General features: G+C 40.9%; 1 protein-coding gene across 3 annotated transcripts in view; it reads left to right on the top strand.

Annotated features, from left to right (window-relative positions):
• The window catches only part of WASL (WASP like actin nucleation promoting factor), a 72655-nt gene that overhangs the window by 6427 nt on the left and 45318 nt on the right, over positions 1 to 20910 (top strand). Inside the window, exon 2 of one of the 3 annotated variants that reach the window (XM_067564308.1) lies at positions 10969 to 11036. The exons of the other annotated variants lie outside the window; for them this stretch is intronic. The gene's annotated coding sequence lies outside the window, so the exon portion shown is untranslated. The remainder of the gene's footprint in view (positions 1 to 10968; positions 11037 to 20910) is intronic. 3 annotated transcript variants of the gene reach the window in all.

Here is a 20910-nt window from a genome sequence, read left to right as displayed (position 1 = left end):
CTTTAGATTTCAGAGTTGACAGCCCATTGAAATGAATTGTGTAATTAAGAACTCATAGCTATTTTGTGCTGTCTGATCAAATTGTAAGACGACACCCCATGGGCTTACATTCAGCTTGTATTTGTAAGATTTCCTCTGCAACAGAAAGAGCTAAGAGCCTTTTAAAATGATACCTTGGGTTCTTCTCGACAGTATGCTGCAGGTGGTGTTCTGTGGCTTACTCCATAGCCATAGAACAGGTAGGGCCCTTCCTCCATATATTTCAAAACTGTCTAATAGATTGAACCAGTGTATTCAATTGCAAGGCATTGAAGCACCTTACATTTTCTTCATATTCTATCCAACGAGAAAGCAACTGAGTGCAGAAAAGAACTTAGTTAATACTGACAGTCTCAGAATCACAATTCTGATGTGCCTTTAATGGAAGGGTAATACCATTAAAATTACATGAAAGGGATGGAAGCAGTAAATAATATATAATTGTTTTGGATCATTAGAGCTGGTTGGAATAATTCTGATAACTTTTTTTTGTCAGAATCTGCTGTTTAAAATCACACTGTTACATTTGACTGAACTTCTGATAGAACCCTGCCTGCCAAGAAGATTTCAAAACCTGCCTAGTTTCCTGACAGCAATCTATTTAGTGGGCTGCGAGGGAGTGTGGGCTGCCCTGGGGCCCGGGCTTCCAGGATCCATTGCTCTGGGGACAGCCCCGCCATGTCCACTGCTTTGGAGCCGGGATTCCACTCCCTTTTGCAGAGAATTCTGAAATTTGTGGGTTTTGTTCCAAAGGAGAATTAATTCTGTTTCTGTATATCAAAATAGGATTTATCTTTCTCCATCCAGCTCTAGTTATGAGAATAGAGTGATTGTTTAATATGTACATTTGGCACCTTTTCACAGCACTGTCATATCCGTGCAGTATTTAATGTTTAAAGTACCAAGTGTGGATAATTTAGAATAATATAATTTGAAATATTTAAATTCTTACTTTTCTATCTGATGTTCCCTATCCTTATATACCTGGAACTGACTCCAGTGGAGCTAAATTCAAGCAAGCTAGTTTTGATACTTCTAGTCTTCATTCCTCCAAGCACTCAGAGGAACATGAGCACTCTGTTTTTATGTTAGTACAACACCTAGCATAGTGGGGCCCCAATCCTGATTAGTGTCTCTGGGATTCTATAAATAATATGGTGCATTTCCACCCACAGTGCTGGAGCAGTACACTGACTCTTACAGTCATCCTGTCAGTTTTGCCTTGTTACTCCTGCCGACGTCATAACCGTATAGGTGCAATCTTGAGATAGGAATAGGTCAAAAGAGGAGTTGCTCCTGCAAACCAGGAGGAAACAAAAAATGAGGGAGACCTAAGTAAGTGTAGCAGTTTGCATGTGTTGCAGTTGCAAAGGTATCTGCACCTGTCCCCTTTCTGGTCAGTCTCAGTGCATCCCCCAGGTGTCTAACTGTGTGCCTTTACCCTTCCTTGGATGAAATTCCACAATTCTCCCATTCTTCCACAGGGTACTGTAGCCCAGGTCCTGGAATATCAGTCATGCTTACCCAGCAAGTCTGACTGGTTCTGCACTTGTATTTCTTCCCTTTGTGAATTCAGACTATAGTGACCAGGGAGCCTTTTTAAAACCAGAGTATTTAATGTAAACAATAGGAACAAAGTTCTTACAGGGAAAAGATTTTAAAACCATAAATAGTCTAAACGTATATCTATTTTACCTAAAGCCCTACCATCTTGTTATGGTGGCCTTGGCAGTCTTAGCTTCTTCAAACACCCTTGTGGAATCCTGGCTTTTCCCCAGACAACTAACTACTTCCCTTCTTGAGAGAAGGGATATTTATTCTTGTCAGTTCCCGGGTTTTTGGCCCAGCTTGTCAAAACCAGTTCCGCAAGCTCAATAGGAACTGAGCCAAGTTCCTCAGAGCCAATGGCTCTGTCATTGTCCCATAATGACCCTCAAATGCTTGCTAAGGGATAGCTTATCTTTAGCTTATTCTTCATCCTTCCTGCTTGTTTTCCTTATAGCCTGCTAGTAAACTACGGTAAACTAGTATATTCATCAGTGGCATACCGAGGGGGGGGCTAGGCCCCTGGGCACCGACCTGCGACAGGGTGCCGGGCTGGCCCTTCACCACGTGCACAGAGCCTTCTGCGCCCCCCACTTTCCGTGAAGGGCTGTCCTGTAGCACACTTACCTGCTGCTCCAGCCCTGCAGCCCCGTGCCAGCTCAGATGGAATGGCCTCAACTCCTGGGCTATGAAGGGCCAACCCAGCTCCGGCTGGTGGGGGTGAGGTCACCCCATCCAAGCTGGCACTGGGCAAGTGCGGGGCATCAGGCCAGCCCTTCACGATGGGTGGAGGGCGCAGGAGGCTGCAGGGTGGCTGCTCCTGCTTCTGCTCCTGTGGCCACCCTCCCCCTGCATGCATCGTGAAGGGCCGGCCTGGCCCCCGGCCCAGGCCAAAGGGTGAGGCCACCCCCAGACTGAGCTGGTGCCAGGCTGCGGGGCTGAGCCAAGGTGCAGTCAGGGACAGGGATAAGGGATCCCCAGGAGGTTCTGGATCACACTGCACTCCAAACCCTGGTGGTGCACTCACCTCTCTGCAGCTGGTGGTGGCCAGCCTGGGGTGTGTGTGTGCGTTTCCTCTTAAGCCTACATCTTATGTCAAACTTCAAAACAAACGTACAATAATAATAAAAAATCAACCAAATAAAAACTCCTTCATTGAACATTAAATTTTAAGAATTAAGAATGGCAAAGTTTCATTTTAATAGTTTGACCGCCCTGGAGACTGATATTGTAATTATCCTCAGAAGAGGTGCATATGGGCATTTTCCTTTCAATGTGACTCAGCCTAGAAGTGAAGAGCTCAATTCTCAGATTAGAAAGCGGTTCTCAAGCTGTGGGTCGGGACCCCAAAGTTTAATGGGGTCACCAGGGTTGGTGTTAGACTTGCTGGGGCCCAGAGCTGAAGCCAAAACCTTGGAGCTTGAGCCCAAAGTGGCGGGGCTTAGGCTTCGGCTTCAGCCCAGGGTGACGTAGCTCAGGTTACAGCCCCTCTGCCTGGGGCAGCAGGGCTTGGGCTTCTCTGCCTGAGGCTATGGGGCTTGGCTTTGGTCACCCTTCTTGGGGTCATGTAGTAATTTTTGTTGTCAGAAGGGAGTCGCGGTGCGATGAAGTTTGAGAACCCCTGATATTATAAGGCCTTCTTAAACTGCAGTCACTGTACTGAAGTCTGGTCTACACTGCTGCGCTGGGTTGACATGAGTTACCCTTGTTCCATAGCGCAACTAGTGTAACTCATGTCAGCGTATTTACATCTACACAGCATGGCATCTTCATGATGCTTCCGTCGACACTGCCTTCCGCCTTTCACAGAGATGGACTAATTGAGTCGATGGGAGAGCGCTCTCCTATTGACTGAGTGGGTCTACACAGACCTGCTCAATTGATGCTGTTGTATTGATGGCTGTGGCAGTGAAACAACCACCAAAGGGGCTATTTAAGCACTTTATGTGCTCTTATGGGCACTCGAATCCCATCAATAGCACTGTCTCAGTTAGGAAACAGGGTGGGCAATAGAGTTTTCCCACAGTGCAACAGATTCCTATGGCTAGAATGTTGACACTGGGGAGTGGGGGTGGTACTAGGCACTCTGGGGCAGGGTTACTTTGACTTGGGTCTGTGCACTGCAGTGTGGATGCCAGAGCCATAGGTTCAAGTATGGGTTAGAAAATTCTTAAACTAGGGTTAAAATGTAGTATAGATGCTCAAGCCCAGGGTTCCCTGGCACGAGTCAGCTGACTTGAATCTCACTAATCTTAGGCTTACACTGCTGTTTAGATATACCCAGTAAAAGGTATCTGGTCTGGGTATCTCCATCGGACACCTCTTCTGGATTAGTTTGCAGACCTCGTCAAACTCCTGCTGCTCTCTTGAAGTGGTCAAAGAAGTGTGTACTTCTTGAGGATGCTGCTAGTTAAGTCTCCCCAAGAAAAATGTTGGGAAACTTTAAAAAAAACAAAAAAGCCCCCCAAAAAACATTTGGCTCTGTGTTAGGCAAAGAGCCTTTAATGCACATGTGAATATAGAAGGCAGCTGCCTCGGGATGGGTGCCCATCAAGCACTTGGCTGCAAGCATTGGGCACCTGTCTTGCACTGGAGACAGTTTGGGAAACAGGTGGCCTCTTTGCCTTTTTGAAAAGGAGATAGCGGTCACACTGTGATTTCTTGAGCCTATATCTCACTCATCTACCTCTTCTTCCATGGGAGGAAAGGCAAAGGTTCTGCATTGTACCTGTACCTGTGCATTTTCTTCTTTGTGCCTTCTAATCAAGGGCACCACTTTGGAGTCTGTCAAAAATTAATCTGTGTCATCACTGCAGTGTTGGTGGTGTCTCTTATGTTCATGGTAAACTACCTAAAGCAAATAGTTGGAGTATATAGGAGTCCTGCTAGATGTAGCTGAACTCCGTGTTCTACCCCATGACAGGATCCAGAATGCTGCTAGTCTAGTAAAAAGGGTGAGTGAGCAGGAGTCTGCAAATGACTGGTCAGACCGTGCTTTAAAAGTTGGGTCTAAAGTTCATGACTATTCATAGTGCCCATGGCATGTTTCCTTGTGAGGCAACCTCAGTGGATCCCAGTGAAAGCTAGCATAAGAGGCACTCTTGCATTTCACATGGATAATGACCTACTGTCAGTCCAGGGACATCTGATAATTAGGCATGAGCATACAAGTTTAATCAACCACATATGCATCCAACTGATATGTGTGGGCCAACATAAAGGGACATCACACCAAGAGAACTTGATCTCTCCAAAACAGCATTTGCACATAAACATCTTGAGATGAGGGTAGTCCTCTGTTTTAGTGACTAGTTTCTCTAGTTGAAACACCACACCATGTTTTTACATAACAAGGAAGGAGTTTCCAGTTCTTGCCTTTTGGATCGGGAAGCCCTGCAGATGTGAAAGTGGGCTCTGTGTCACAAAACATTCCTTGTTGCTACATTCTTGACTAAAGGGCATTAGTGTGACAGATGTCAGTATCCTTGAAAACCCTTATTGAATTAAGTCTAGGTATCTTTGGAGTCCAGAGCAAAGGTTATGTATTACTGTGGGCCTAGAAAATCAAAGGACTATATTGAACAATGTGGCACACAAGAATGGTCTTTTGGGAGAGTACGTGTGGATTTCCTGGGAAATATCTAGGGGCAGGTGAATGCAAATACCTCCCCTGCTGGTCATGCAAAAGCCCAATCCTTTGAAGCTAGCCCCCGAGGAAGGGACCGTTCGTTATCTGTTGATTGCCTGTTCCCAGAACCTGAAGATCATAGGCAAAGGCTGTATAAAGGAAAGACTAACCGATGCATGGGTATGCTTTCTCGGAGTTAAATCTGTTATGAACTTGTAAACACAGAAAAACCCACTGGTGAGGTTTGAAGGAATGACACTTACTGGAGCTCTTGTTGGAGTTGGGGGTGATCTCTGATAAGCTTTCTAGCATGCATGTAGGTTCTTTTCTTATTTAATATGTTTTCTCTGTAATGTTTTCACCTTAAGAATAAATGTGCTTGCTTAGAAAGAGCTGGTAACTTATAACTGTAGGAAATTACACCATTGATAGCCTCTGGAGAGAGCAAAGTGCAGACACTGGACTGTTCAAGTGATCTGACTTGCTGTGAATAGCACAGTGTAGGCAGAGAAATGATTAGCCTGGAAAAACTCTGGCCAGGTGTTGGAGTGACTTGGGTCTCTGCCCAAGAAGTGTGGTGGCTGAGAAGTCTAGAGTGGATAGCCTGGATGGACTACGGAGGGGGAATACTGGTGCAGTTGCCCTGAACTGTGACAGCTATCAGAGAGGCTGAATTGCTTCATGATAAATCCTTGCAAGGGATTCCTGAGTCAAGGAGAAGCAGATCAGATTTTTCCTCAATGGATTATGGCGCTGCTACTTCTGTCAGATGGCTCTCCTGTCTATTCTGTATGCTATTTTAATACAGTACTCCTTACCATAGCATCTGAGTGGCTTCAAATAATGATGTGACTAACATCCATCAATGTGTTTGTTTTTCTTTCATTCTCTCCCTAGGGGGAGAATTGTGTGTGCAATATAGTTCTGTTTTGGTAGGTTTTTAAAATATACATGCTGCTATGTGTTTGACAGAGAAAGCAGGTCAAAGAATTATGCCTTGCACTTGGAATGGAAGGTGGTGATGTTTGTTTGTAATCCTACATTAGTTCATTCCACAGTCTTGGACCAGCCCCTGAGAAAGCTCTGTCCTGCACAGATGAGCTTTAGCCTTATGGTAGAAAGTTCCTTTCCACTTGAGAAATTGAGTTGTTGACCACTGTTCTCGTTCCAGTGTATGAAGTGCTCTTCGAGATAACTTTCTGAATCTCTACATCAGCTGTCATTAAATAATTGTCTGATCCGCCATTGACTGACCCCACCATAACTTCCTGCACCTGTGGAAATAAATTAATAAAAATGCTTAAAATTTAACTGTCAATTAAAAAAAATAAAAATTGAATTCCGCCAAGCCTATTTGTGATAAGTATGCACAGAGGCATCTGAGGAAGGTCCTTTCTATATAAAACTTGTGTTGCTTTTTTATTAATTGAAAACAGGAAGAAAGTTATGAACCTTCAATAGTGGTGTGGTTTTGTGGGTTTTTTTCTTTAAAAGTGAGATACCACAAATTAGCTTCCTCTTTCATTTGTGAAAAGGAAGCAATAGGATTAAAAAAAAACCCCAAAACTACTATGTCTTTCCTGTGACTTTAGTTGATATATCAAACAAAAACTTCTGTTCTTCTAGAGGGAAAATACTAAATGATTCCTTTCCATTTATTAGTCATTTCATTATTTTGGATACTTGGCAATTGCCATGTACCTATTTTGAGAAGGGGGAAGTAGAGGCAATCAATTTACAAACTAGCCCCAGTTCTACACTAATCAGTCTATTTAGGAATAAAAGATTTTAGGCCTACAGTAGAAGTAAAATATGCCTTGGAGTTGACCTCCCTTGGGCAATGATAACCGTATCCTGCACTTTTGGGCATTATATCCCACAGTTCATCATCTTTTCAGTCTATGCATCTGTATTCTACCACAAACCAAAGTTCCAGTTTGTACTGTAGACAATTTAAGTCACTACAGAAATATGGATTGCATTTGCTTGAATTCTGGCAGGAAAGTCCAATACTGATATAACAAATCAATTCTTAAAATTAGAAGAAATGGATGGTATATGTAGTTCTAAACTTGAGTGATTAAACCAGCACAGATGAGGGTCCTTAGTTGATTAGACCAGTGAGACAGATTGCTGCACACCTGAGAAATTGCTGACCTGCATTTTGTACATCCACCACAGTAAAGCTATTAAAATTTATTTCTAAAGCCCTCCTTCCTAAAGAAGTGCCAAGCCCTTAACCTGTCCCCGACACTGCTGCTATATTTTCTATAGTATCAGATGGCCACTAACCATTGAACAGTCTCTCAAAAATTTCAGTAAATTAAGATTCCCATGCTTGCTTAAAAGGATATAGAAATATTCTGGATCTGAAGTGTTATATGTGATTAGTAGGCATTGATGTTCTTTGGATTTGTGATACTTGCTAACTAAATTTACATTGAACTTCAGATTGAAAATTTTGTTTTCATACTTCATTCTGACTCTGGTACATAAAGGAGACTAATCCCTAAGAGTTATTTGGCTGTAGAATTGAAGCCGCAACCCTAACACTCAGCACTTTTGCATCAAGCTGTAGTAGGTTTTTTAGTTAATTCAGACAAGACTAGCTAAAGAAATAGTAAATAGCAAAATGGAAATCTGCACTTAATGTGAAAAATGTGGGTTTTTTTCGTTTGTTTGTTTGAAGGTATTGGGTGTATTCTAGAAGTTTGTATTTCTAATCTGCATAACTTTGTTTGTTTCTATGAAGCATTGGGTTATGAGTATAAGCCCAAATGGCATTATTGACACGTTGAAGGCCATAACGATATCTGTTATGGGAAAATTCACTTTTGGACAAAACTTAAATTCAGGTTGGGAATATGTTTTATGACAACGTACAGTTGTAACGCTGATCAGTACGTTACACTATAATCACAGTAGGGGTTCATGAACAGGAATATTGGAAAACTGTAGAAGCTGATAAAGAATTTTCCCGTTTTTCAATGGTCAACCTTTTCTGGATTTCCTAACTTTTGAGTGCTTGACTTTAAACCATAATTTTCTTTTAATATAAGTTATGTAATATCAATACATCTGCAGCTACTCAAAGTAATGCAGAGTCATAACCTAGGAGCAATGTGATTTGATTGGAATACTGCTTCACTTCATAAGTTTTCCTTGGGCTAGAAATCAAATCTGTCATATACTAGTACACAGTATGCTATATTGAGTGTGTCATTGATTGCTTTTGTTTTCAAGTTTAAAAGTTGCTTAAGTGTATTAAAACACTTACAAGAACCACATTGAAGTCTGGCATTTATACGACCTCTTCTGGGCTCAATCTTATGAAAATTGTTTGCTATTATAGTATAGCTAGTGTTGAGCTGCTAGTTTAGATTATATTTGTATAGAAAAATGTGACCTTGTTCATGGTGTTTGTTAGGGAAACTGTAAACTGCACAAATTTCATAGAGATGGAAAATAAGTCGGTCTGTTCTAAGATGTACTAGCATCCTTAATGCTATTTTTCTTTTTTCCAGGTGGTTGATATAGTAATTTATATATGTTTTAGTCTTCTACATAAATGTTTTCGTGGTCTTAACTCTTAAGTCAAACTTAACTTATGTTGCTTAAAAAAGAGACTTTCCTTCAGAGAAGTGTATCTGAGATTTGTATTGTCCACTTATTGGTTTGCAGGCAGAGTTTAAGGTACTGATCTTTGATCTATAGCGACTTAAATGGTTTGGAATCTACCAACTCAAGAAGTTGCCTTTCTACCTGCCAGTTGCAGTTAGCAAAGGCTTACGTTGATGCTATCATCACTACAGAGAAGCTGTTTTGTTTGTGATGGCGCATTGTGTTGTAAGGTGTCCAAACTAATGCCTAATATGGAAAAAACATCTTATTATTGAGCATTTTATCTAGAAGTAAAACGTTTACCTTGTTTCATAAGAAGCCATATATGTTAAGTTGTAACAGGAGTTGTATAGGCTCTCTTAAAAAGAAAATGCCTTTTTTCCCCTTTGTGTTCAAGGCTTGTGGCTTCAAATTGCTGCACATATTCACTTTTCTATAATTGATCAAATAAGATTATTCTTTTCTTTAAAATGGAACCATTCTTCAGTGGAATAGTTGCATTCCATTAAAGTATGGAAGAAACATAGGTATTAGACAATCATAGACTTGAATCAAATAAACTTCCTGTGTCACCCCTGGTGATGTTGGGGGACAACAGGGAGAAACAGGGCTAGCTGCCCTTCTTAGGGAATGTATTATGTGGATAAACGTCATGATAAAATTTTAAGTCGTAAACTGTTCTTCTAGGCTTTTTGCTGTAGATCTCCGCAATAGTAAAGTGTTCATAGTCTTAAATAATGGTAAACTGCTGTCTGGAAAAGCTGTGATCAATCAAGGTATTGCGATGGGTTCTGGAAGAAGAAACTCATCCGGATGGGAAAGAGGAAGGAGTTTCTTTCCTTTTTATGTTAGCTTCTGGTTAGTAGATGTCAGAATAAAAAGGCAAATACTGTAAATTTAACTGTATTGTTCTTAACTCTTGAGTAATCTTGCCTTCTCTTCATCCCACATTTGCATCTTTTTTCAAAATAGTGCAACTTGTCTGGCGTCTGAGCCTATATTCACCTGTTGCATCTGAAAATTGTATTGCTTGGCAAGCTGCGTCTCAAGATATCTATTTCTTATTTTTAGTCACCATAAATAAAATAACTGCATCCAAATATTACCCTAGTGTGACTTCATTCAGTAAGCATTCTATTTAGAGAGAATCCTAATGAGAAGGAACATATCAGAAACACACACAAAAACAAATGGCATAGGAAAGTACTACTTTTGCATGACAAGAACCTAGGAACACAATTGTGAAAGACAAGAAACTTAAAATTTGATTAAAAGAAATTGTCTCGGGGCAGGTACGCCACATCACCCTTTGGGGAGGAGCATTATAGCCCCCATGGCCAAACCTCCAAATAACCATCCTCTGAGGGTTGTCATGTTTCAAAGCTCCCGACGACAACTCTGTCCCTTCTCGGGCTTTTGTGGGCAGCCGAGTATCTGCTTGGGTTTCCATACACTTGGCCTCTGCAATCTGGGGCTCCAGCAGCTCCCTGGAGGGAGCCTGCAATGTGCATCTTCTCTCCTTGGCAGTCAGCCTCCGACTGAGCTGAGCTGCTCCCTTTTATACTAAGGCTGCAGTTGGAGCATGCCCAGCAGTGGTGAGGGGTGTGGTTTCCTCTGCCCATAATGTGGGGTTAACCCCTTCTTGTCCAGGGTGGGGCAGGTATACCTGTGTCACAAAATATATAATATATACCATCATTAAATATATATAGGCAAAGAGCTTATAGTAGGATTAAAAAAAACCCCTAATGAATCCAGAACTCCAAAATTCAAAACTAGGACTTCCTTATGCTTCATGGTATAAGCAAAACAGAAAATGATTGTGTTAGGATTAAACTTCTATTGGAAGGTTATTTAATAATTCTCCACTTGATTTCTGATCCTAGCTATTAGACAGTTGACTACAATTTGGATGTGGATGGCAATTCCTAGGTGTCTCTTATCAGACTTCCAAGTCTCCTTTCTTTTAGGGTTCTGCTTTAGTTTTTGTCAGTAGAAAATTTCCCCTGTGGGTGTTTATGGAGGGTTCTGATTTTTGTGACCCGGTTTAAGGATAACTTCTGGTCCTGTGGTAATTCTCTGCCTTTCATCACTTGATTTTAAGAGTTTCCTCTTTAATACTCCCTCTTCCTCAGAAAAACAACCAGAAGGATTAGGATGAAGATGTGGAGGGAATTAATGAACAATGTAACAAAAACAGCCTGTAAGTAAATCCCCGATCTCTACAAAGAATTTACATTTTAAGAACATCTTACTGGAAAATGAATTGTAGTACTTTTCTCTTCAGACTTGTTAAGATTTATACAAGAACAGCATGAACAAACTAAGGGTTTGTCTACTTAGTGCACAATGCACAATAGCTTTTGAATCCAGCCAGTGATGATGTAATTATGACTGCCAAACTTTCTTTGCTACTTTTTTCCAAAAGCACAGCTGCCCTTCAAAATTTGGCCCTTAACAGATTTAAAGGCTGTGGTATAAATTGACCCTATATATATACTGACTGACTTATCTGTAATTTCATTTAGTAACAAAGCAATTATTGTACATTAATTACTGAACTAACACTTAAGTTGGGCTTGCTGAAACATTTCCTAACTTTTTTGTTTTGTATATCCGTATGTCTTTTATATACCTGAATTTAGTTTTGCTTTTGAGTGAGCTGTCAAACACTGGTTGCATGCTTAGTCAGACCAATGTTTATATCTTTGGCTGCCACTCAGAGTGGTTTTACTTTCAGTAGACTTTTCTGGAAGTTGGTTCATATCAAGAAAGGGTGTACTTGTTTGTGTTGGCATAAAAGTGATAGCTTTAATAATAACATATAATTGATCAACATTTTCTCTTTTATAAAGTACTGTGAGCTGTTTTTTATTCCAATGTTCTCAAAGACTCAGGAGTCAAACTCTTGAAAAATGTTCCAGCCCCCCCCAGGAATATTTACTATGTTCAACACTCTGATGTAAATAACTTCACAGAACAGCCAATATTTACATCACTTCTGTGAAGTAATCATCACCGCTTTTTCTGTGGGAAAACGAATGGATGTTAAATAGCATACCAAGGACACAGGCAGTCTGCTTTAGAGCTAGATTTTGAGTCAGGAATTCGTGGTGCTCAAATGTCTCAACTTCTCCCAGTAGACAATTTAGCAAGCATTACCTGGAGTCTGGACCCTTAATTTTTTTTGCTTACACTAGTATAAGCAAGTATGCTAACAGAGTAGGCCTATGAAGAAATTGTCTTCTCTTAATTTGGGTGTAAAGGTTTTATGCCTATTTTGCTTCGATATGAAGGGTGGTGTAAGATGTGTATTTTTTTTCCAAAAGGTCTCTCCTGCATGTCTTTAAATTCTGACAGACCCCACAGTGAATGGGAAACTAGTGAGAGGTGTCTGGAGAGAGTAATGCCGTCTAAGAAAAGGAAAGGATTTGATGGAGATTTTGAGGAAAATTAGGAGCTTGCTTCCAGGGATAAACTGGACACTCAGAAGGAAGAGAGAGACTGGAAGAAATGTGGGGAAGGGAAGGATTTTGAGCCATGTAGGCTGTGAGGAGATTGGAAGGAACTTATGGGTTTTTTGCCTTTTTTTACAGTAAAAACAAAAGCAAGTGTATTCAGTTTGAATAGACTATCAAATGGAAGTGCATGTTGCCATGGCTTTGGATCGATTCCTGTCACTTGGAGAGAAGGGCTATTATTCTTCTCCCACAACTTTCTAGGAAAAAGCACCCACTGTTGCTAGGATCACAACAGATTTGTTGCTACTTGAATTTCTTTCCCATCAAATACAACCCAGTTCAGTGGGGTTTTGAACCCAATATTTTTTTCAAAGCTCTGCACCGTACTCGAGCTAGCTAGAGGGAGAGAATCTCTGTTATGACAATGACCCCAAGTTTCCAATAAACAGAGGAAGATGAGGATCAGCCGGAGACAGAACTCTCACAGGAGCTGGACTAGGACTATGAAACTTGCTGTGGTGCAATTAAAATGACCACCACCTTCTCTGTGTCCGGACCTAAATGCAAAACTATCTGTTTGACTTAGCATTCCCACAATAGTAGTTTTAAACATGTCAGCATCTTCATGTGGTGTATCGTGGTGTGGGTTTATAGAACTCTAAAACCCCACCGTGCAGTAATCTTCAACTTACTCCTGCTGGCTAGGCTGACAAAGGAAAACCTTCAGGGTTTTTTATTATTTTTTTGTTTTTGTTTTGTTTTTGTTTATGGAAGACACTTCATAGTGGTATGTGACTTTATTCAAAACTTAAAGATGTCTTGGATTAAAAAGGCAGAATCTTGCTGAATTATACCTGACTGCATACTGTTTTGGGGTTTCGTATGTTGGTTTTTTGTTTTTGTTTTGGTAAAAAAGTTAGGCTTTTTTTTTCTGAAAAATTCAGTTAGATAAGAACCATACGTCACAAATGTAGCTGTTGAAAGGATAAAATTTGTCACATTTAAAGAGATGAACACTGTAACATCTTGAGTCTTCAAATATTCTCTGCTTCGATACCTAGTATTGGGGAAGTGCATTTTCTCAGTGCTTGAACTAAAATCTTTCTGGGTGGAAGTATGTATTTGGACCTGTGTCTTTGTGCCTGCCACCTAAAGATACTAGGTCATAGATGGAAATTAGTAACAATTGTAGCTAACTGTATTAACATCAGGCAGGAATGCAGTTAGAGAAGATTGCTTTTCTCTTCCTGGTTTAATTAGATAAGGTAATTCAAGTGTACTTTAGCACAGTTGCCAAGGTTTGTTGCTGTTGAATCTAAAGGAAAGAAAAGCTCCCTCAACTTCTGTTTCATTGTGGGTCTTGTTACCCCATTGAACTTCTGTTTTATTGTGGGCTATGACTTCTACGAAAGTCACAAGCTTGGAGGCAGCCACGTAGAACTTGCGTCCTGTTTGTGTGAGGGATTTGATCCAGGTCCACTAAGTACAGTGCTGGCAGCCAAATATGCTACATGTTCAAAGGCAAGGGTTTTGAGTGTCTTGATTAAAAATCTGGAAAAGCTAATTGGTGAATCCTTCAAATTAATAGGAACAGGTCATGGTAATGTTCTTATTTACATCCTAGATTTAAACCCCATATCAGAAATTGTCAATTATGTATGACTGAACAGCCAATGTTTTGAAAACATTTTTTTTAAATAAGGCAGAGCATATCTGAACTTCATAGAGTATTAACTATTTTTGCTCTATGGGGTAGGAAAGAAAAGTACCTGGAAGGGTCATGTGTTCAGTCTGGAGTGTCTGACCTTTCCCTTGAAAGTAACTGAAATCTAAAATTAGCAGCATAACACAGCTATTATGAGGTTATATGTGCAACTACAATTTTTATCTAGTCATACCTTGTGGGTTTATAGCCAGGAACATAATATACTTGAGGTTATATAGGTAGATGATGCAAACAGTCTGTTATCATATTCATAGGACACACTTTAGAAGATAGAAGGAAGTCAAGCTGGTATCTAATGCAGTAAATCTTTTCGTAGACAAATTAGTGGACAGGTGGACAAATTAGCAGACAGTCAAATATTTACCAGAGAGCTTTGAGTGGCATAATTATACTGGAGTATGTTTGTGCTACATTGTGTTTCTAGAAGGCTGCAGTACCATTTGTTTTCTAGTTAGGAATTGAGGTTGTAGGAGTTTTTAAACTATTGTACATTCCACAGTAGTTTAAAATATATATATTTTTATATATTTAATAAGTTTGGTTAAGGGTCAGTCTTTTCTTGAACCAGTCCTGGTGTTGTCTGATTTGAACTGGAGTTTGGTATTTTGTCTTGCCTCATCTTAATTGTAGGACTTTCATGAATCACAAATATGAACAGCTGTTGTAGTCTGAATATTTGGGGGAAAAAAAGGGGGGGGGGTTGCTATTTCCTTGAATATAACAGGTTGAGTGCTTATCAAACTGCATTAATGACATTTTGCAAGTTGTGTGGCCTATATATGAACAACATTTGCAGACATGGATGTCATGTTGCTTACCTGTCTTCGTATTCCCAAGGAGGGTAACTTTCGTAATAATAACAGGTGACTTAAAATCTTTGCAAACATCCTGAAAACAGCTTGATTGAAAAATAAGTAGTATGTTTAATTTATGCAGTAGAGTGCCAATATGTTTCTGCAGATAAAGGTGTGAAATCAGTAATTCATTGAAATAAATGGTATGCTTTCTCTTCCCTGTACACAAATCCATTATAAAATGGACTGTAATTTCTTAGCCAGACCTTTTTAAGGAGTTGTACGCCTTTTTTATTTAAGGTTTTTAGAGCCTGGACTTCTAGATGTATTTATGTACAAAGCATCTTAAAAACTTCAGAGTTAAAAACCAATACAAGAACATCACAACAGTTAATTTAACAAAAACCTATAGATAAACCAGCCAAAGAAAACACATCAACAGCCTTAAAATCCATGACGTACCTATTTTTTCACCTTTTCCCCAAAAGAGTCTGCTGCTAGTTAGAAAAGTTGGAACACTGAAGATGAAGGAATCTCAAAAGAGTCAATCCATGTTCTTCAATATTAACTTTACATTGGTTGAGTTATGTCTCAGAACATTCCCCTTTCTCTTCTCTTCTTCCCTCTCTCCCTACATGGCATGAACTTTATAGTCCCTGGGGATTCCCACAACAGGGGAATCCTGAGCAGAGAACTTTTGTAGGTAGTTTCCATTCCTACTGTATTGATTGGAGCAGGGCAGAGAATCTGTTGCAAAGGATTGGGTTGTCTTTGTTCAGCCCTTGCCTTTATTTTAAGTATGTTTTGTCTTCATGGTAAATGTGTTGGACATCACTCCTGTTCTAGCCCTTAGATCTTTACCATTTCCTGGGCGACCAGAAGTATTGTGGTCGCTCACTGTACTTTCACAGTCACCTTTATTTGGAGTGTGAAGTAAAAGGTTGTGTCATTCTTTTACTTGTGGACTTCTCTGTCAATAAATACTCTAACTTCAGGCAGAAAGATGGGGATAGCATAACAGTAAAGAACAAGAGTAAAGAGTTGCATGTGCAGTGTACGTTCACAGCATAGCTTTCAAGCAAAGCAGGCATTTGAGGGATGAGAGATAAGTTATAGTCTTAAATTGCCCACAACTAAGATTGTCTAGTAAAAACTCTGTCCGCAGTGTTTTACGGTAAAAGCATTAAGGGGGACTGCTGTTGAAGAGTGGGGTTTGTTAGTTTATTTTATCTATGCTGACCTTACTCCCAGCGTAGATAGTGCTAGATTGAAAGAAGAATTCTTCTGTCAACCTAGCTACCATCTCTCAGGGAAGTGGATTAACTGCCACAAGAGAACCCCTCCTGTCAGCGTAGTGAGTGTCTGTACTGAAGCACTACAGCAGCACAGCTGTAGCATTTTAAGTGTAGACATAGCCTAAGACTTGTGTTCTAAACATAGTTACAACAAAACTTCCAGTTCCAAGGAATAAGAAATAGACTTTGGGTTGTTGCCCTATTCTCTGTTTTTGGTTGAAAGTGTTTCCTGAAAGGTCAAATGAATTTGATACTGGATTTTGTGTATACATTTTAGGTGTAGTTGAGGAATTCCTTTCCTGGATGATGCAGGAAGTAAGTACTTCTCCCAGTTGTTGCTAAGTACCTTCTAAATACTTGATCAGGTAATGAACAGCAAGTAAGATCATGCTCCTATGTTAAGGAGTCTAACCAAGAAGTGAAACTGATTATTGGAAAACACAAATATGAGGCAAGAATGGTGTGGTCTAGTGTAGAGCCTGTGTGATGGTGGGAATTGAGTTAAAGCCATACTGCTAATACTTTCACAAGTTCCAACATCCACTTATGACTCTTTGAAATGAGACCAATCACTGTACCTGTGTAGATTTTCATATGATTACCCAAGAACAATGAGAGTCCTGTAGCACTTTAAAGATTAACAAATTTAATTTCTGCAGGCATAAGCTTTCGTGGGCTGTAACCCACTTCGTCAGATGCAAGAAATAGAAATCAGATGGGGGCGCACGCGCATCCTAAGCGTAAGGAACAACAATGGGGAAGTTAGGTATAAGCAAAGTCCGCTCAGTTAGAGTGGTTGAGGCCTATTCGCAATCTCCTAATCAATGGTTGTGAATAGGCCTCAACTACTCTAACTGAGCGGACTTTGCTTATACCTAACTTCCCCATTGTTGTTCCTTACGCTTGGGGGGGGGGCGTGTGTGTGCGCGCGCGCACCCCCATCTGATTTCTATTTCTTGCATCTGACGAAGTGGGTTACAGCTCATGAAAGCTTATGCCTGCAGAAATTAAATGTTAGTCTTTAAAGTGCTACAGGACTCTCATTGTTTGTTTTTGCTGTATACAGACTAACACGGCTACCCCTCTGGAACTTGTCATCATATGATTACCCAGCTTCTGTTTTGTTTTCTTTGCTCAGGGGAAATTGTTAACATTGAAATTTAAATGTACAATCAGCAGCTTCAGACTTCATTCCATTGAGAGAAATGGGAGTTTATACTTGTGATGAGTTCCCCTGGGGTGCAGCCAGGAAACTGTGGAACCACTGTGCCTCCTTAACACTTCAGCCTGGGCTGATTCCCAATAATGTCTCGCTGGTGATTAAACAGCCAACCCCTCTGGGCATTGTTATCACCTAACGCAACAGCAGGTGGAGCACCACACCCAGCTAGATAGCAGGACTATTACCTGAGTTGCCTCTTGCACTGTGGTGCTACCAGCAAACGCACTTACATAGGCATTCACAGGCAGGCACACCCCCAAATGAGATACATGAATGCTTTGCCCAGCCACTCATGTCCCAACAATAGGTAGAGGTACCAGAAGATTCCCCTAGTTTTTATACACTTCACCCCAGAATTACACTATCTTGCTCTGGTCAAAATCTGGCCAAAGTAAGATCATTATCTAGTCTGTCCCTTCCTCAGTGTGGTAAGAACATGCACAAATCCTTGTCCACTGATCTGAGATTTCCCAAACACTCCAACTAATGCACACAGATTTAGATAAAATTATAAAACAGATTTATTAACTATAGAAAGATAGATAAATTTTAAGTGATTATAAGTGGCAAGCATAAAGAGATCAGGGTTGGTTACTTTTAATAAGTAAAAATAAGTTCACAGTCTAAGTTCTTATACACTAAACAGGATTTAAATCAGAAATAGTTCACCTTGACTGATGCAAGCAGGCTACAGATTCTTGATACACAGGCTGTGTTTGCTTTGCAGCCAGGCTCCCTCTCCCTATTCAAAGTCCTTTGTCTTCCAGACTTCCTGCGGGTGTTGAGTTGTGGAGGAGCGAAGACAAGTGATGATGTCACTCCCCCTCTTTTATAGCTTCTTCCAGCTTGGGAAAGATCTGTGTATGTGATGGGGGAGGCTGCCCCCATTGATCAAGCAGACTCCATTGTGTATGTGCTTCCTCTATGTAGTCTTTTGGGATGGCTGTGGGGAGAGTGGAATCCCCTTAATGGGCCTTCAGTACATCTGGCTACTGCATTGTTGTACCTAAATGTTGGTTGTGGGTGTTTCTTACCTCAAAACATCTTTCAGTAGCGCGCACACAGCAGAACTTTATAACTTCACATACAATGATAGCACATACAAGCCAACAGGATATTAATGTTCAACAGATCAAGACTTTTAAAATACCTCACAAGACATACTTTGTACAAAAAATATCATAATTATATAACAGTGGGGAAGATGGGAGTTCTGGGGTGTTGCTTTAAGACAGTGTGTCACAATACTTTAATTTTAAGCTGTCTACAGATTTGGTCCAACACCATTGTGTTGTACATTCAGTTCACTTTTTTCCTATAGACTTTATATCCTAGCTCATAGGATGTCATCCATCTGGGAATAGGCCTGGATAGCTGAGCTGCTGTGAACTAACCCTATCTGACTCTTATGGAGTGCACACCCAGATTGTCGTGTCCTCCTCCTCCTCCCCCCCCCCCCCCCTTCACATGCCCTAGTATGGTTGTGCCTTCAGTAGAAGTTTCTCAAATATGGCTGGGAGTAACTCTGTAGGGCCTTCAGCAGAACACAACATTACAGGATTTCTATAAAAGGAAAGGTTTTTCATGGCAACAGCTGTTGGTAAAGCCCAGCACTGAGAAGTTGTTGGAGGTGTCAGCGTTATATGAAGTTTTGGTGGATATATTCTTAAAAACGTGCAGGAACATAGTATCTGCTGTCTCCTTCATCTAAATCTATATTTATACTCTTGCTAAGCCTATTTAAGATTAGAATAATGTTTTTTAAAGGCCTCTCCTCTGTTAATGCAAATAGAATTTCTTTGATTATGCATTAGTGTGGGTCCCATTGTAGGTGCACATGTCTCATGCATGTGAGATCAGAGTAGTGTTTTGAATGGCAATGTTCATCAGCGTCATGCACGGGCAGGAACATGAAGGGTGGAATGGCTGTAACTCTGCCTCAGTTTACCTCTTACCGCTCAGGACAGCAAGATGAAACCTGTCGAGTGTCTGAGCCGCTACTCTCTTGACAGCTTCAAAACTTGTGCTTCACAAAAAATTGTAAAGAAGTTAATGTTTTCCACTTCTTAAAATTTGATGCCCCTTCATCCCCCAATCCATCCAAAAAACTTTCAGCAACTCCTCTGTATACGCCACTGTCCGGTGAGGTGCTGTGTGCCAACTGCCAAACCTCATGGTGGACTCCAAGCTATCAGGGTTCAAATCCCTGCCCATTCTGTGACTGGCCTCATACCCCTCATGGGCAGATGTAGTTGAAAAACTAGCTCAGGACTACAAATCATACAATTTGCAGGCCAGATTCATTCCGCTTGATGTAATTGTGGCCACATAACTCATTCACTTTGTGCAGGATCCGAGTTTTCATCTATATTATAAGATTCCAGGATTGTCAGTATTGCATGTCACTCAGAAGCCTAGAATGTCTTAGCCAGTGTGAAGCGATAGAAACGGGTACAAGTATGGTTGTGAGCTCTTTCTATTCAGATTATCACCAAATTCAATCACTGGGATTTACTCTTTTACCATCAAGTAAGGATCCCTCTCTCACCTTTGGAGAGTGACTCCAATAAAGGTGCTCTGGAGGTCACCAATTTCAGGCATCACCTCAAGCAAGATGTAAGTGGCACTAGACTGGCTACCATGAATCTGGCCAATATTCCCTAACACCATGTCACGTTAGCCATATTGGCTGTATTGGACCAACATCACATATGTTCCCTGAGCAGATCTCACTTGCACATGTCAAGGAAGAGAAGGAGATCCTACCAGTATCCTTGACCAAGCTGCCCGCTCCAGGATTAGACAACTGGCTCTAGGAACAGGCAACAGAGGAACAGCAGCAACCTCAGTCTCCACCTAAGAAATCTATTTTTTTTTTTTTTTTCTCTAGATGTAGTGGCACCGGCAGCCTGTGATTTCCAGGGCATCTTGTCCTGGATCACATAGACCCTGGAGATTGAAACAATAACCCAGGAAAAGTTCCACAAGTTCTGACATACCGATCTCTACAACCTTGGCCAGGATAGCATAGTCAAGCCAGCAAAGGGACTACAGCAGATCTGGCCACTTTGCCCCCTCATATCTAAACAAATGGAAAGTGCCTCCAAGGTGCTCCATATACTGAGACTCTCAGGCCACATTACAGTCATTAGGGATCTATATGCCAGCTCCTTATCAAAAGCTGTATAAATACCAACCTTTGCAGAGGATATCATCCTACTCCCAAAGTAGACAGCCTGAGCACTTGCTTAAGAAAAGACTTTGATAATACCGGAGTCTCCCGTTATTGTTGTCAAGCACCGTCACAAAGACGGCTGATTTGACAGGAATATTAGGAGCCATATCAGAATTAATCTAACTTCTGCCACCATCTGGTTTTGGAGCTGCCTTGTCCCTTCCCGCTGGGTTTGGTCCACTATCACAATAGACAAATGGGAGTTAGAGTAGCCAGGGGCTATTATGTCCAGTTCATTTCCACACCTCATACTCGCCCACCCCCCTTGTCAGGGACTGTTACAAAAAGTGGACTTGTGGCTTCATCTAGGAGCTATCAGGGAGACATATCAGGAGTACAGAGGG

Source organism: Emydura macquarii, unplaced genomic scaffold (genome assembly GCF_026122565.2).
Source record: "Emydura macquarii macquarii isolate MOO-44397 ecotype Brisbane River unplaced genomic scaffold, CSIRO-AGI_Emac_v2 contig_2636, whole genome shotgun sequence".
In the NCBI taxonomy this organism is placed as follows: domain Eukaryota; kingdom Metazoa; phylum Chordata; order Testudines; family Chelidae; genus Emydura; species Emydura macquarii.
Note: the sequence above shows the minus strand (reverse complement) of the source record. Positions and strands in the feature narration are given on the sequence as shown.